The sequence below is a fragment of the Orcinus orca genome, chromosome 7, assembly GCF_937001465.1.
Source record: "Orcinus orca chromosome 7, mOrcOrc1.1, whole genome shotgun sequence".
NCBI classification, from domain to species: Eukaryota; Metazoa; Chordata; class Mammalia; order Artiodactyla; family Delphinidae; genus Orcinus; species Orcinus orca.
In genome coordinates this window covers 26150727-26168672 of record NC_064565.1, presented here as the reverse complement: position 1 = coordinate 26168672, position 17946 = coordinate 26150727, and the positions used below count along the sequence as shown (strand labels likewise).

Below are 17946 nucleotides of genomic sequence, written 5' to 3'. Positions count from 1 at the left end.
TGTAGTATCTTTGTCTGGCTTTGGTATCAGGGTGATGGTGGCCTCATAGAATGAGTTTGGGAGTCTTTCTTTGCAATTTTTTGGAAGAGTTTGAGAAGGATGGGTGTTAGCTCTTCTCTAAATGTTTGATAGAATTCACCTGTGAAGGCATCTGGTCCTGGACTTTTGTTTGTTGGAAGATTTTCTTTTTTTTTTTTTTTTCCGGTACGCAGGCCTCTCACCGTTGTGGCCTCTCCTGTTGCGGAGCACAGGTTCCAGACGCGTAGGCTCAGCGGCCATGGCTCACGGGCCCAGCCACTCTACTGCATGTGGGATCTTCCCAGACCGGGGCACGAACCTGTGTCCCCTGCATTGGCAGGCGGACTCCCAACCACTGCACCACCAGGGTAACCCTGTTGGAAGATTTTTAATCACAGTTTCAATTTCATTACTTGTGATTGGTCTGTTCATATTTTCTTTTTCTTCCTGGTGGCAGGTGGATTCTTAACCACTGCGCCACCAGGTAAGCCCCACACTGAATCTTTGAAATCCAATGTGTGTTTTGTACTTACAGTGCATTTCTATTTGGACGAGCCACCTCTCATGTACTCAGTAGTTACACGTGGCTCGTGGCTCCCATCATGGACAGTATCGGTCTCAGGAGTGTGTGTGTGTCTGTGCCCTGGGAGATAGACTCTTCATTGTTCAGTATTAGGAGGTATCTGAATAGGGTTAATACTTAGATGAAAACTGAAAGTCGGTTTTTCCATTGTTGCCAAACATTGATTGCTTCCCTGGAAACAAGAGGAGAGACTGTGTATGACTGCTACTAGTGGAGAAACAGTTATAGCTGAGGGATTTGGGTGATGGGAGAACTAAAATTATTTCCTCCTCAAACTCCAAGTGATAAATGCTATAATTATTTTTACCTATTTAAGCATATTTTGAGGACTAATACATTCACATAGACTGGGAGTATGTAGGAATTTATATAAAGAGGAAATTGATAGGGACCAGAGATTTAAAAATTTCTCCTTTTGTCATTGGTTGATTGCTGTTTTTCGTGGTGTGCTCCGTGTATCTACTGTGGTGACATTCCTTTCGTGTTATTTTCCGGCCACTCAATCCCTCTCTTGTGTTTGGAGACTCAGCATTTGTGTCTTGATGGGACAAGAAGGGCTCTGGAAGAAACTTGCTTTCCCAAGGCTGAGGCACGTAACCCAAGCTAAACCAATGAGAAGTCCCTGCATGGGGTTGTGAGTCTGGTGGCACTGCCCTTTAAGATTCCCTCCCGTTGGAGATGACAACCCTTCCAGGGCAAATCCCTTCTCTGCTTGCTAGTCAGAGTTGGTTTGTGGTGTTGGCAACCAAGGATTAAGCTCCTTGAGTTTGGGAACTGTTTCCATACTTCTCTGTACCATCCCATGGAACTTGGCTCAGAGTTTGGTAGTCATTATTTGGTTGATAAACTAGTTCTGCTTCTTACCAAGGATCCATTGGTAAAATAACACGGGGTATATAAATGTTGATCATGGCATGTGTAATTTATAATGAATTTGACCGTCCACTTGGAATAGCTTTCCCTGTCAGCTGGATCACGGATTTCACAGTTGAACATCATTTAAGATCGAGTATTGCCACCTCTCCTGTACGCACTTTGTCACGCTGCATGACATTTAGAGAGGTCTCTGGTCTGCAGTTGAAACTGTATCCAAAGAATGAATACACAGTGGTTGTGGTTTTTTTCCCCGTCTTATTTTACTTATTTATTTGGTCGTTCCACGCGGCTTGCAGGATCTTAGTTACCTGACCAGGGATTGAATCCAGGCCCTCAGCAGTGAAAGCACGGAATCCTAACCTCTGGACCGCCAGGGAATTCCCAGTGGTTGTGTTTTGTTGCTAAATTTTTACATATTTTAAGATGAGTTTTATTTCTCGAAATGATACATGCTCATGATTTAAGTCAAATAGTGTTGAAGTCAATAACAAAAAACTGTTCCCTTTGGTCCTCTCCCCTCCTTCCTCCTCACATAGCTGCATCTTATCCCAGGGGCACCCAGTTCCCAATGATTCTTCTGTGCTTTACCGTAAACCTGTGTTTCCGAAAGTCATCACTTTTTGGTATTTTTATTAACTTGTTTTAGTCGGCGGATGTTTTAACTTTCTTCCCTGTTGGGAGATAGTTCTTCCTGGGTCTCTTGTGTTTCTGCTTGTGTTGCAAGCAGATGTACCAACTCCCCTCGTTTTAGATTCTCTTTTCACAGGTATTTGTATAGTGAGTAGCCTTGCAAGCTAGAGATAGTATCTCCTCCAGAGCAGAGGGCAGCTTTGCTTACAGCCTGGGAAGGAGAGAGGGTGTTTTCTTCCAGAGTGAAGAGCAGGCCTACCTACTGCCCATGAGGAAAGGTTTAGCTTCTCGAAGCTTGGGGTTCCTCTCCTGCAACACAGCCCGTGGTGTGTGCAGGTATCACCAGGGCCTCTGTGAGTGGCCAGGGGAATGGAGGCTTTGAGAATCAAAGCAAAAATGACACCCTGGCTACGGCTATTGCTGTGAGTAATAAACTGTCCTTTTTCTCTGACCCAAAGTCTCATGCCTTCTGCCAGCAACCATGGCAGGCTAACTTGTTAGTTTGTAAGTCAGGTTAAATCTCTGACCCTTCACAACTTTTCACTTTCATCTGCCCTGTTTTCCCAGAATTAAAAATTTTGGTTAAATATGTATTAAGTATATTGATAATTTTGACTACATAAAAATTGTACACTGATGAGCTGAGTAGCATGCTAGGATTATATCTCCTTTTCTCTACAACTTCTGTTGCTCCTAAAGTCACTAATTGCCTTTGAAAAATATTTGGTTGATGAGTTTTCTTTAATCTCTGGTCAAGTCTTCCCTTTATTTTTTTTTTTTTTAAAAAAAAAGGGAGGGATTTATTTTTATTTTATTTTTCTGGTTTTATTTATTTATTTTTGGCTGCGTTGGGTCTTTGTTGCTGTGCGCGGGCTTTAGTTGCGGCGAGCAGGGGCTACTCTTCATTGTGGTGTGTGGGCTTCTCATTGCGGCGGCTTCTCTTGTTGCGAACACAGGCTCTAGGCGCACAGGCTTCAGTAGTTGTGGCGTGCGGGGTCTAGAGCACAGGCTCAGTAGTTGTGGCACATGGGCTTAGTTGCTCTGCGGCATGTGGGATCTTCCCGGACCACGGCTCGAACCTGTGTCCCCTGCAGTGGCAGGCGGATTCTCAACCACTGTGCCACCAGGGAAGTCCTTCCCTTGTGTTCTTTTTCTTTTTATTTAATAAATTTATTTATTATTCATTTATTTATTTTTGACTGCGTTGGGTGTTTGTTGCTGTGCGTGGGCTTTCTCTAGTTGCGGCGAGTGGGGGCTACTTTTCGTTGCAGTGCATGGGCTTCTCATTGTCTTGGCTTCTCTTGTTGCTGAGCACAGACTGTAGGGACTCAGGCTTCAGTAGTTGTGGCACACCGGCTCAGTAGTTGTGGCTCGCGGGGTCTAGAGCTCAGGCTCAGTAGCTGTGGCACACGGCCTTAGTTGCTCTGCGGCATGTGGGATCTTCCTGGACCAGGGCTCGAACCCATGTCCCTTGCATTGGCAGGCGGGTTCCCAACCAGTGTGCCACCAGGGAAGTCCCTTTCCTTGCTTTCTAACAACTCTATAATATGTGAAAAACAGCTCAGAGATAGACTGTCAGATAATCTACCAGTTCTTCCTTTTAACTGGAGACCTACGTCTTGGAGCAGCCATTGTCCTTTTCTAATGTGTACCAGTTGCTTTTGGGGCTGTACAGGTGCTTTCGCTGAGCCTGGTGGCAGGCTTCCAAAGCCCCATTCACAACCTTTGCTCCGTTCCTCCACCTGCTTTAGAGGCTGAGTACGTTATGCTTTCTCTTCCCCAGATTCTGCAGTCTGGGGTGTCTATGTAAAACTTGTGGCAAGTGATATATGAGCAGAGGTTTATCAGGCTGGTGCTGGGTTTAGGGAGAGTTTTTACTTTCCTGATAAAAAGGCCAAGAAGGACCCAGATGGTATTCCTTTCCTCCTGGCTTGATTGTGGGCACGATACCAGGACCCGTGGCAGCCATTTTTCTGAACAGGACAGATGGGTATACAGGGTGGTAGGGTCCTTGGCTCAAGCCATACCTAACGTTAGTTTTGCTCTAGATTTTCTTTTTGTAACATTAGTCAGTACCTCTCCTTTTTGCTTAGGCCAGTGTGGTTTGGATTTTCCATCTCTTGTAGTGAAAAAGTCCAAATGATTGCAAAACCTATCTGCTCTCCCTGAATAGGTAATGGAGGAGATGATCATGTTCAAGAATGTATAAGGTGGTAGTTTCAGATAGTGGGTTTAATGATTTTGTGATTGATTTGTAGACAAATCAAATCAGAGTCCTTTCCTTGTTTTGGCTGTATTTCATTCTGCCATGTTCCTTTTACAATAGCTTTATAGTGATTGCATGAAATGCTGATGGACAGAGGTTGAAAGTGGGGCCTGTGGTTGGGAGGTGGGGTGGGCTCCAGATCCAATTAAGCTACTGCTGGACCTTACAGGGACTTTTCTGGAAAACTCCTGATTTTATAACTCATATAGTGTAACATGATGCCAAATTATACTTCATTACTCATAAATAATTCATTTCTATAATTCGATATTCCTAACATTCTGAATTGCTAATTTTAGCAAAGAGCAAAATTGTTCCCCCAAAATTGCTCCTGATAAAAAGTTCTAGTTACTGATTAGGTTGTTGATTTGTTGTTTTCTACCTACTGTGAAAGAAAAAAATGTTGCCTGCCGTATCAGTGAACAAAGGATGTTACAGCCATCAAGCCGTCACATTACAGCTGCCCTGAGGGTGAGCCCTGAGGGAACTCTGTATGGAGACAGGATGCCCATCATCTAGCGGTCAGTCGCTGTAGCCATCACCAGTGGTGCACCCTGAGGAGACTCAGGATGAGAAGCACAGGATACTGTTCCCCAAGAGATGAGGTGCACGTCAAAGGAGTGATTTCAGTGACCCCAGACTCTTGCATCTTCCCATACATAGGAAGGTGCTAACTTCCTTAACTTGAGATGTCTGGTTTTCTTTAATTAACAGTAATCTTCTGATGTTCTGACTATGTGGTCTTTGTTAAAAAACTCCTGTATATCCTGGCTCCCCCCTTGCATCTTCAGAGCAGTCCCTCCGTTATCTGAGATGCCATGTCCTGGACTTAAGTCCTCAGTTTTGTCCACCGAATAAAACATAACTCAACTTTTAGGTTGTGCATTTTTTTTTTCAGTTGACACTACCCAGAGGTCTTCCTGGACTAGAAATTTATATGTTATTCAGGATGTTTCGATGATTTGTGTAGAGGAAGAGAGCCCTCAGTGGTGAGTTTATAGTGGAAGTCTAGGGCAATTAGATGGGAATTTTGGAAACAGTTATTTTTGAGGGTCAGACTTCTCTAACACGTGATGAGTGGCTTCAGGAACCGACTCAGCCGGGATCTTTAAACATAACACTGTGTTTGACTTTTGAGTGGGCACACATTCAGCCAATTATTTTGTCAACTCAGAACTCAAGGGAAGGTCTGAAGAAGCAGCTCCTGTTTTATTTTAGTTATGACATCAGTGAGGTAAGGACGCAAAGATTGAGAGCTAGATTGGAGAGACTGGACATTGTTGGAGTGCCATGTTTTTGTTTTTGTTTTTTTAGTTGAAGTATAGTTGATTGACGATGTTGTGTTAGTTTCATGTGTACTGGAGTGTACATGTTTTATGTGGACCTTGATCTTGGGAGCTAATTCATTCTGCTCTTACGTTGTCCCTCTGTGTCTCCAGAACGCTGGAGTTGTAGGGCACCATTTTGTTCTCGTGCCCTCTGTTTGGTACCTTTGGAGTCCAGCTTCACCAGCCGGTGGCTTGGCCCCGAGGGCTTCCCTCAGAAGGGCTCCCCATTGCCCCTAGCCATGAGAGAATTTTCCACTGCTTCAAGGCCCTGCCTGAGCCTTCGCTCATGTTCATGATCAGAATTAATGACCATACTTCCACCCACTCATGCTTCTACAGCGCTGCTGCGTATGGTTTTACTTGGTGCTCATTTCATTTTGTCCTGTAGTTGGGTGTGTCTCTAACCCTCACTAGAGGAGCCCCTAGAAGGTGAGGCTTGTAATTGACAGATCCTTTCAGTTACTAGTAAATGGAAGATGCTCAGTTCAACGTTTGTTAGGAGAATAAATGGATAGGGTGTGTGTATAACAAGGCAAAGACCAAGAGCAGCTTGTTCTTTCTGTGACCTGGGACTACGTGTTGAACTTTTCTTCTATGTCTTGCTTTCCCCACCTGTACAGCAAAACAATAGTACTTACCTCAGGGTTGTGGTGAGTATTGGCCACCGCTTAGGATGTTAGAGCGCACATACGTGGCAATGATTTCATCAGACGTTGCTAATAAATTGCCCCTTTTACTGCTTTAAATTTACCATGAGTTAAACCGTACTCTTCAGAGACCACTTGAAACCAAGGGCATGGTGTACAAAAAGGGTTCCTCCTGGGTTCCCAGTGGTGAGGATCTTAGTGTTGATACGTCAAGTTTAGAGAATTGCTGATCAAGTCACTTTAGTGCCCTCGTGTCCTTTCACCTGTTGCTGGCCATATTTGTTTCCATAGCATAGTCTGATAAACTGTATCGCCCACCCCCTGCCCCCGTGTCTCCCAAACGGTAGAAGCCAGCGGCTGTGCTGGGGACACAGGACTGAGTTAGTAAGACCTGCGCCTGCCATTCAGCGTGTCTGGAAATGAGCAGGACTTATTACACACTTGATCAGTTGAGTTGCAGAACCTTTATAAGCAGACATTTAGGTTCTAGTGTCAAGTGATTGAGACTTTGTAATTCCCCCTGATGTTTACTCTATCAGAAAAGATGTTCTCATTGTTTAGAGCTTAACAGATGAGCTTGGTTTGGAATCAGAGTTGAGTGTAGTGGAAAGAGTATGGAATGGGGAGTCAGGAGGCTTGGGCTCCCAGCTTTGGGACTCCGGAAGTCATTGCCGTTCCTGGAGCCCTGGCTTCCGTACTCTTTTGTAAGATCTGAGAGTGAAGAACTCTCTCGAGGCTCCTCCAGCTCCAACAGTCTGTGGTTCTGAGGACTTGGGCCCGCTTGCCCACTGATTTTATTCCCATATGCCTCTCCTAAAGGGATGGACACCATTCCCCGTGATTTACTGTGGGTGATGCTGACTGCGACATGGCTTTACCCGCCAAAATGATCTGAGTGTGATCTGGGCCTTCACAAAGAGGAAGAGAAGTTTTCAGCTCTGTGAAGTGACAGAGGAAAACAAATACAAACTAACAAGAAAGTCACCCTCCTTCAGCCTTTCTCGGCGTAGGCTCTGCAAGAGGATTGAGCCTTCCTGCCTGAAGAAGAGTGCAGTGAATTCATATGCGATGAATTCATATGCAGTGAATTCGTGCCTGTCTCATGCGTCTAGCATAGTAGTAGCCATGCACCATGAATGAGAAAATTCACGCCCACCATTTTCTGGGGTCTGTGGTTCAGATGAGGAATCCTGGTTGAAAAGGATTGCATGGCCAAGGGGCATCCTTTGGATTAATCACATCCAGAGTCTTCTGTATTCGTTTTCTCAGACATCTCTTAAATAAGTATTTGATCCAGTAAGGTCGTTTTTCATATGTAACATGTGTCCGCCCACCGCAACTGCTAGCTTTTTAATTATTAGTTTTAAAAGTTCCCTTTATATCTGGGTTCCCAATTTATATTTATGAAAATATGCCTACCATGAGGGTGCTTTGGGGCATATGAAAACTGTACTGGCCACATATGGACATGAGGCTGTTTTGTTCCTAGAGGAAAAAGGTGCTTGTTGGTGACCTGTCCATCTGTCCATTCCACAGACCCCCTGATTGAGGTCTCTGTGCTGCACACCAGGTTCATCCCGTGGAAGGCAGGCAGGAGGACTCGTAAAGTGAGGGTACACTGTGTGCCGTGGGGATGCTCTGCTTAGGGAAAGCATGATGCCTGGGTCCAGTCATGGAGGCTGGATAGTGGGGTTTCCAGATGGGCTCTTCTGGTCCTCCTTGGTTAGGAGTGTGTGTGTGTGTGTGTGTGTGTGTGTGTGTGTGTGTGTGTGTGTGTGTGGAGCGGGGAGGCAGAGTTCCTCAAAACCCTAGTGCCTTCGGGGAATTGCGGGAGGTTAGATCGCTTTGGCAAGAGCACAGGGATGGGCTTTGTGGTAGGAGCTACAAGAAGCTAAGCTGAGGAAGGTGGGGGGCCGGGGATGCAGGGCAGGGGATGCAGGGCTGGCTTTCCTGGCAGGGAGCTGAGGCTCCATCTAGTACTGAGCAGGGTCACCGAAGGAGGTCAGCTAAGAGGGTGGCACGAGCCGATGTGCACGCCAGAGACGGCCGCGTGGCCTGGGTGCGGGTGGAGGAGGGCGCCCTTCTCGCTGGCTGTGGTGGACACTTGGGCGAGAGAGGAGGGGCTTCAGTGTGCATGTACGATGTGCTGGATGGACAGAAGAGGATGACTTAGGAACTTAGGGTAGCTGTCCAGGTGCCCTTAAACCACCCGAGGATCTCAGGCAGTTGATCTAAGTGGTTTTAAAGTTTAAACCTTTACAATTCAGTCTCCATCTCGCATTATCCAAAGCACCCTGTTTAACTGATTTTTATTCAGTTCTCTTTTTTTATTAAATAGTTCACAGCGGTTGTAGCAGTAATCACTATAAAGCTAATCTTAATCGAGCACTTACTGTATGCCAGGCTGTCTTCTAAGCCCCTCTCATGTTGTTGTCTGATCCTCGCAACAACTCTATGTAGAAAATCCTCGCAACAACTCTGTAGAAACAGAAGCGTGGAGAGGTTAATAGTGCGCTCAAGGTCCTACCACCCACATGTGACGGAGCTGGGTTCCAAACCGGGACCTCCAGCTCCAGGGCGATGGTCATCCTTTCTCTACGTGCCTTGATGATAAGCCCTGCCTGCCTGAAACTTCTGATTCTCTGAGCAGGGACGGGAGGCCATCCCTCCGTTTGTGAAATGGACAATGGGCAGCGGGTAGCTAACTCTCCAGCATACAGATTGCTGTCAGAAGGACTGATGGGAAGCTCGCGCTGTAATTCAGTCCTTAACAAGCCTTTGGGAATACAATACCAGTGGAGAAGTACAAGTTTTGGTGATTTAGTTAACGAAAAAGTGAAAAATTTGTGGGAGGTGGAGGTATGGTTAAATGTGACCAGTGACTGGGCTTCCCTGGTGGTGCAGTGGTTAAGAATCCGCCTGCCAATGCAGGGAACATGGGTTTGAGCCCTGGTCCGGGAAGATCCAACATGCTGCGGAGCAACTAAGCCTGTGCGCCACAACTACTGAGCCTGCGCTCTAGAGCCCACGAGCCACAACTACTGAGCCCAAGTGCTGCAACCACTGAAGCTGGCGCGCCTAGAGCCCATGCTGTACAACAAGAGAAGCCACCGCAATGAGACAGAGTCAGGGACATCCCTGGTGGTGCAGTGGTTAAGAAACCACCTGCCAGTGCAGGGGACCCGGGTTCGAGCCCTGGTCCGGGAGGATCCCACATGCTGTGGAGCAACTAAGCCCGTGCGCCACAACTACTGAGCCTGTGCCCTAGAGCCTGTGAGCCACAACTACTGAGCCCATGTGCCACAACTACTGAAGCTCGCGCGCCTATAGCCCGTGCTCCGCAAGTGCAAAAAGAGAAGCCACCGCAATGAGAAGCCCGCCCACTGCAACGAAGAGTAGCCCCCGCTCGCCACAACTAGTGAAAGCCCGCTTGCAGCAGCGAAGACCCAACGCAGCCGAAAATAAAAATAAATAAGTAAATGAAAAAAAATGTGACCAGCGACTTTAAAGGCTAGTTTTTATAAGTTTCTTCTTTGTGCGTTAAATCTGCTCTTTGATTTAGTCTTTTAATTTAATCCTTTTCTCTCTCCCTTGAGGATAAACATCCATTTAAATGAAAATTCCATGAAAACAGTAATGAATCATTTAGAAAATGATTAAAAATTCTTTTAAGGCCTCATTACCATGTTTTTTTTTTTTCTGCTCCAGAACCTCACATAGAAAAACTTATTTTCCCATGCAACCGTCTACGTGGTTAAGAGCCTTCTAAACCGGCAACCTCCTTCGCCAGCCATTGTGCCACGTGGCACAGAGTCACAGAACCTGGGATATTTCTGTGCCTATTTTGTGGCTTCGTGGGTTCCTTTGTATTTTAGGAGGAATTGGTGTTTAAGGAGTAAGTTAGGGTCCAGCAGGCATAGGGTGCAGTCGTTAGGGGAGCGGGACGCTGAGCAGATGGGTGAGGACCACGTGGGTGAGTCCCTCCTCGTGGCATCACTCAGTTGTGGGGTGGCGGTAGGGGCTGGGGACCAGCGTCTGGGGTTAGGAAGGTCACTTCTAGACGGGGCACCCCTCACTAGCTCTGTAACCTTGTGTAAGTTATTGCGTCTCTCTGAGCCTCTTTGCCCATCTGTACAATAGGGATAGTGATCCTCACGGTTGGCCCTTTCCAAGACAGGCGTACGAATCAAAATGCCTTAGAGGGCTTCCCTGGTGGCGCAGTTGTTGAGGGTCCACCTGCCGATGCAGGGGACGCGGGTTCGTGCCCCGGTCCGGGAAGATCCCACATGCCGCGGAGCGGCTGGGCCCGTGAGCCATGGCCGCTGAGCCTGTGCGTCCGGAGCCTGTGCTTCGCAGCGGAAGGGGCCATGGCAGTGAGAGGACCGCGTACCGAAAAAAAAAAAAAAGCCCTAGAAAGCCCTGGTAAGTTCTGGAGTCATTTTGCAGCTCCTCACGCACTCTTCCTTCCAACCCGGAGCACTTATTCACCGAATCACTTGGGTGAAATTGTTCTTTCTAAATGTCAATTTTCACAGGGGCCTGGCAGGTATGAAAATGAGTGAAGTGTATGGGGCGGATTGGGGTGATGGCACTCGTGTCACCTACTTGAAGTGTCCTCTTGCCCGAAGTGGAGAAGACCTCTTCGAATGTTATGATGTAGGATCGAAAATGAATGAATTTGTCCTAAGTTGGTGGACCAAACAAATGAGGCTACACGTATAGTCTTATACACATCTGCAACATATGGTACAAACAAGTGAGACATGCATGTAGAGTCATATACGCATGTGCATTAACCAAAGGGCTGGGGGGTCAGTGGTCCCTACCAGGACGGTCTGCTGGTTGTTAAAACACCACTTGCTAGTCAGAGATGGGCCCGATCTCCCGCCTCAACCCTTGCCTCCACCCCTACCTCCTACTGAGATCCTGTGGACATACCCACTAACAGCAGCTGAAAAGGCTGATGTCTGGCGTGGGCCTCAAGGACCAACCCTAGCCCGGGAACAGACGCTGTCCTTTATGGCTGATGGGGGCCAGAGCTCTGTTAGTTGTTAGATATGATGATTGTCACCTCTGTGTAGAAGTCCTTTGTTTTTCTTTTTCACTTGGTGAGAGACTGACATGTCAGCTGTTGAAGTAACAGTTGTTCTCAAATACAGTGACCTCGTTAAAGCGTGGCTTATCTACTTGTAGTTAGAGGGGAACAAATAGCTTAATAAAAATTCATTTTAAAGCAATTAAAAGCCAGTAACTTGAAAGATTAATGTATTCAGCAGGCATTTATTGATCACCTGGAAAAATAATATCATATCCCAAACAGCGACCGTTGCATTGCCCCAGTGAATGTGCCAGGGCTGGGAATGCTTCGGGCGCTCCTGCCGTACCTGCCGTGGTTCTGGTTTTACGGTTGTGGGATGGGAAGGAGCTTCCCAGGGTAATGTGGCTTGTGAGTAGCAGAGGCTGGGTGTGAACCCAGTTCTGAAGGTTCCAGAACCGCTGCTGTGACCTCGATGCCCACCCCCACCCCCCACCACTGGGTGACATGAAGGGAAAAGCTGAGAAAGAGAGAGAAGATTCTGGATTTTCCTGCAGGAGGTCATTCTAGTGAGAAAGATCTAGTTGTAAACGTGAGCAGTCCCCACAATGCCATGTTACTTCCCAAAAGAAAAAAACCTCTTCCTCCTTTTCTTTTCTGGAACCATTCGGAACCCATGAAGCCTGAAAAGGGAGCCAAAGAGAATAACACATTCCTATGCTGACCTCGAGGGCCTGGGAATGAGGCAGGGCACACCTTTGTACCGTTTTGGCCGCGAGCCTCAACTGACACCCGCTAAGCTTCTAGAACAGCGGGATTTCTCCGTGCCCTGGTGTAGCCCATGGACGTGAAACCTCAGAGCTCCCGAGTCTCTGTCCAGCTCTCCTTACTCCTGGTTGTTTGCTAGTGGACCGGGGAAAGGGCAGATGTGTTAAAGATGAATTTCAACGGCCCAGTGCAGTTCTAGAAGATGTGCCTTTTGGAACTGAGACGGCAGAATCACTTCACTTTCCTGAGACCAGAAAGACAAAGCAACTCTGACAAAGAGGGCGCTGCAGGTCCTGTTGGGGCAGCAGGCGAGTTTTCTGGAAGGCAGGGAAGCTTTTCACGGCCAGAGTTTCTCCTGCCTGTTAAACCGTACCAGGAGAATAATGACCTTACTCGTTCTCGCCGACGTGTCCAGCAACGTGGGAAGAATTGCTGTCCGTTTCATTATGAATGGGTGACACGTGGGTATGTTTAAGTTAAAAAGATAAAGATTACTTAGGTATTTGTTACCAAGTAATATTATAAAGGTAACACACCATCTGGAAGAAAAAATTGGAAAATAGTCTTCTGTTCTCCCATATCCCAGGGACAGCCATTTTAATATTCTTTGTTCACCCCTGCAACTTTCTTAATCTATTTTAAGAATTAGAATGGCCCCCACTTGCCACAACTAGAGAAAGCCCTCGCACAGAAATGAAGACCCAACACAGCCCAAAATAAATAAATAAATAAATAAATAAATAATTGATGGAAGTGAAATTTAAAACAGGCAAGTCTGTGTATGGACAGCTTGCTAAGTAAATTATAAAAAAAAATCATATAGCTGTGGTCATATTATAAATATAGTTTTGTATTCTGCGGTTTGGGGTGACTTTATTATAAACAGACATTTTGGAGATTGAAACTATTTCCCTCCTATGCCACCCCTGCTCAGAGGTGAGGTTTTTCTTTTGCTTATAAGAGTTTAAACCATGGTATGGTCCAAAAAAAAAAAGGGTGCTGAAAGCTGGTGTTTCCTTTGTTTTAAAAGGCTACTGGCACCTTTATTTTCTGTCTTCCGTGTGCCTTTTCCTCCATGGATTTTGCAGTAAGCTTTTTGTCTGTAGCACTTCTCTTACAAGGAGTGGGTTTTCGCTGAGGGAAGGGCACGACAAGATCAGTTGCTGAAACTTGGGAGACGCTTTTAAAAATAGCCCCGTCACAGGAGTCCAGCAAGCCTCACGCTTCTGCTGCAGCCTCCGTCCTGCCGTGCGAGGATCCTGGCACATCTTCAAAGGCATCGTTCCTCTACATGGTCAAGGCTACGATGGGAGGGAGGAAGACAGAAGGGCAGGGTCGCCAGCTTTGATGCTGGAGAGTCACAAGTTACACTAATGGGATGCGGACATGTTCATGGTATTTTACATCTTTCTCCTTGGTGGCTGTGTCTGTAGAAGGAAGATTGCTGACAGAAAACATGGATGTGTCAGACTCTCCTCTAGTTCTTCCTGCCCTATTTATGGTGTCTTATCAGTTGGTTCTACAAGAGAACAGTGAGGGTGGTTAATTTTTCCATGTAGCACTACCTCATGCAGCGCTAGTTCATTATGGTCTGTTCATCTCAAATGTTTTTATGTTTAAAAATATATATACAGGGGCTTCCCTGGTGGCGCAGTGGTTGAGGGTCCGCCTGCCGATGCAGGGGACACGGGTTCGTGCCCCGGTCTGGGAAGATCCCACGTGCCACGGAGCGGCTGGGCCCGTGAGCCATGGCCGCTGAGCCTGCGCGTCCGTGGCCTGTGCTCCGCAACGGGAGAGGCCACAACAGTGAGAGGCCCGTGTGACGGGAAAAAAAAAAAAAAAAAAAAATATATACATACACACACACACACACACACACACACACAAAATTACATGATTTTCATATATGTGAGGTACCCAGAATAGGCAAAGGTACAGAAGCCGGAAAGTAGACTAATGGTTGCCTAAGGCTGGGGTTGTCTGGGGAAAGTGAGAGGTGGCTTCTAGAGGATAAGGAGTTTCTTTTCGGTGTGATGACAGTGTTCTAACATTAAATGTGGTAATGGTTGTGCAACTCCATTAGTTGTGCAACTAACAATGATTGAGTTGTACACTTTAAATCAGTGAATTATATGGTGTGTAAATTGTGTCTCAATAACGCTTTGAAAAAAATATGAATGTATACATGTGCACAGCAGTACTAAACAATGCAGTTAATAAAACACGTTGCAAAGACATGTCCCTTAAAGAGAGAACCCAAAAAACCAATTCTTTACCCGTAAGAATGAGTGGAGATTTAGGCATCTGGATATGAGCGTTTACTTTTAATTTTCTTTTCTTTTTTTTTTTTTGAGAACGAGTGGAGAGCTACTCAATGGAGTCCACTGGCTTGTGAGAGCCAATTGTTAAGTTTTCAGGATTTTTGTAAGTTGGTGACAGCAAGTTGGTAGCTTGAAATCGGCAATGGTGGGTGTATTTGCACCGTGGAAATTGGCAAATGCTGCAAGTCAGGGCTCTTTTTCTTTCCAGGGAGCCGTCACAACACTCACCATCCCTACTCCATTGTACCTTGTATCACAGACAAGTCAGCTTTCCTCCTGGCAATTGAATTACGAGCTGGTTTCAGAGAACTGTATTGGTGGGATGAGGGTGGGGCAGTCAGGAGATCTGATGCCCTGGGTCTCTGCTGCGCTCTCACATTCCTTCTGCCTGAAAGCATCTGATTGACATGTGTCTTTAGCATTTGGGGGCTAAAGACCTGAGGGGTCTTCTCTTTCTGGGGAGCTGTGCTCTGTAGAATGTCTGCTAATAATCAGTGATTGCTTTTGTCTGGCCTTTTTGCTTTTGAAAAAGAAGACAATTTGATTCCCAGATCCCAAGACCAGATTAGTTAATGAGTGCTGTTCTCTCCCGTGGAGGCTGCCCTATTGTGACTCCAGATAAAATTTCCAACTGTGACTTGTGAAGCTGAGGAACAGAATCTACCTTCCTGCTTATTCATCTTCTCTAATTAATTCAGTCTGATTTGGGCTTAGGTATCTAAAAGTCATTTTTTCCAGACAGGAAATATCTGAATTATTCATATCCTCCCAATTATGAACTGTGCATATCGGTCCCCTGAGAAATCAGTGCTGCGTATCTTACTGCTGTTCCCCTGTGTTAGTTTGTCAACATCTCTCAGGGAGATTAGTAATTAGACAGCCAGCCTCACTGGAAATTGTGGAAATAATAGAGGGTTTGCGAAAACCTCAGGTGGTACAAGTGGCTAAAGTTGAAACCCAGATGTAATTCTCTTCATACCTGCATGGTTCAGATTTCTTTCATTGGTTCATTATTTTTTTATTATTAAGAAAAGTAGTGGAATAATGTGTTTCATTAAATTATATTAAAATATTTGGTCTGACTCTTTCCTTTGTGTGATGATCAAAATGAAATTTTGACATGAAACTTTGAGAATGAGTGTTTCCCTCAAATGGAAATTTATTCACATATTTCTTTTTGAGAATAGATTTGATAAAATATGATTAGTACATAGAAAGTAAAAGCTGATGCTTAATCCTGTCATCAGAGATGTCCCTCAGATAAGGGAGAGATACTTCTGTATTAATTGGGATGATACCTGTGATGTAATACATAAAGTGAAAAAGGAAGGTTAGAGAGTAGTGTGTATAGTACGATCTGATTTATGTACAGAAAAGTGTATCCCGAATATGGAAGAATATATGCCCTGGACAAAAGTGTATGTTTGTATGTACATATAAATGATCAAAAGAGCAATAACAACCTTTTCCTTCCTAATGGATGTGAGGTGCTTCATTAACCAGTCCCCTATTGATAGATGCTTAGGAACACAGTTTTAGAATTCTAAACAGTGATGTAATGAGAATATACAACAATATAGTCGTGTATAGTAATTTGTGCTAGTTTCCTATTGCTGCTGTAACAAACAAACAACTACAAACCTAGTGGCTTAAAAACCACACAAAGTTATTATCTTACATTTCTTGAGGTCAGAAGTCTGAAGTCAACCTCAGTGGGCTAAAATCCGTTTGTGGGCAAGGCTGTACTCCTTCTGGTGGCTCTGGGTCTCCCTAGAGCTGTTTTCTTGCCTTTTTCAGTTTCTAGAAGTTTCCTCATTTCTTGGTATGGGGTCTTTATTCATCCAGCAATCACATTGCTTCAACTTCTGCTTCCGTTGTCACATTCTCCCAGTTTCCCTGATAAAGACTCCGGATTATCCAGGTTAACCTCCGCCTCTCAAGATCCTTAATTTAATCACATCTGCACAATCCCTTTCGCCATTAAGGTAACATCTTAACAGGTTCTGGGGGTCAGGACGTGGACATCTTTCGGGGGGCATTATTCTGTCTACCATATGATTTAAGACAAACTGCTAGCTTAGAGTAAACTTTGCTTATTTTGTTTAACCCATTTCCTAGTCGGAGTACTAGGTCCTAGGGATACAGAAAGTAATGGCACAGTTTTTTGCTTTTTCAGGGGGTTATAACATTGAAAGGAGAAGGGGACTCAGAATGTGGGCTTTTGGAGGGTCTGTGGGTCATTGGAGTACAAGGTGAGAGACCGTTGGAAATGAAGGTTCATCAGAGGCAGACCAGCAAGTGCTGGTGTGAGCTTATGACATGGGACTTGACCTCATGGATCAGGGCTCCTTATCCTAGGTTAATGGCAGGACACCAGGGGGTTCCTTGTCCCACCTAACCTTGTATGTGAAATTTTAGGTGTTGTGCGTTTTCCTGCGGTGAGGGTTGATGATATTCATTAGACAGGGACTGAGTTCCTGGATGAAGATGCACCATCCATGAGAAGGAAGGGATCAGTGCTTGAAAGAAAAGGAACGAGCCAGAGTATCCCAGACAGGTTTCGTTTATGCAGGCACCTAACACGGTGTTGGTTTCAAAGTCCTTTAAAATCGAGGACATTCATGTCAAGTAATTGGCTCTTTGTGGAAAGGTTTCTTGTTACAGATGGTCTCACATTCTAGCTGAACTCAGTTAAAAGGTCTTTGGTTTTCCGAAAGGGAAGCTTCCCGCTCCCAGGACATGCCCCTCCCCCTCCTTCCCAGCTTGTGCCTGGGCTCATCAATAAGCCTTTCTTCCCCTTACGCATCATTTGCTGCCGCTGCCCAAAGCTACTGGAGTCTAGCAACTCTAGGCAATTCAGTGAGTGTCACCAGTCCCTTTTTCTGGTGGTTTTTTTAGTAGCAAGTGAGCCTGATTCCTGGTTGTCAGGGGCCTGCTCTGTGTACCTGTCGTCGTGGAGGAAGGATGGTTAAGGGCGAGAATGCTTGAGAGGAAGTGGGGAGGCCCACATTTTGCCCAGCTCTGCGGGGGGCCCTGCTCTGGGTCTGCCCTTGGGGAACACCGGAGGGCCCTTCCCTTCTAGCTGTGGGGATTGCCTAACCCCTGTTCGAGATGCCTCGAGGTCTCTCAAGGAACCCTGAAAGAGGTATTGTGAAATTCTCAACATCTTGAAGTAAAAATTTAAACTGATTTTTAAAAAGTGCCACGTAGCCTACCAGAGGTTGAATTGTGAAATTGAACACTGACAAGATGTTCTAAACCTACCCCAGAGGTGACAAATTGCTGTCTTGGGAGACAGGGCTACTAAAGACCCTGGGTTCCAGTCACTACGCTGCATAGAAAGGTCATGGCTCAGAAACAACAATAATCATTATCTCATGGTTTCTGTGGGTCAGGAATTTGGGAGCCGCTCAGCTGCGTGATTCGGGACCAGGGTCCCTGGCGGCGTTGCCATCAGAGAATGGTTTGGGTCAT

At 45.8% G+C, this 17946-nt stretch overlaps 1 protein-coding gene across 3 annotated transcripts in view; it reads left to right on the top strand.

The window, feature by feature from the left end:
- TMEM163 (transmembrane protein 163) overlaps positions 1 to 17946 on the top strand; it is a 252859-nt gene that overhangs the window by 41798 nt on the left and 193115 nt on the right. The window lies entirely within an intron of this gene.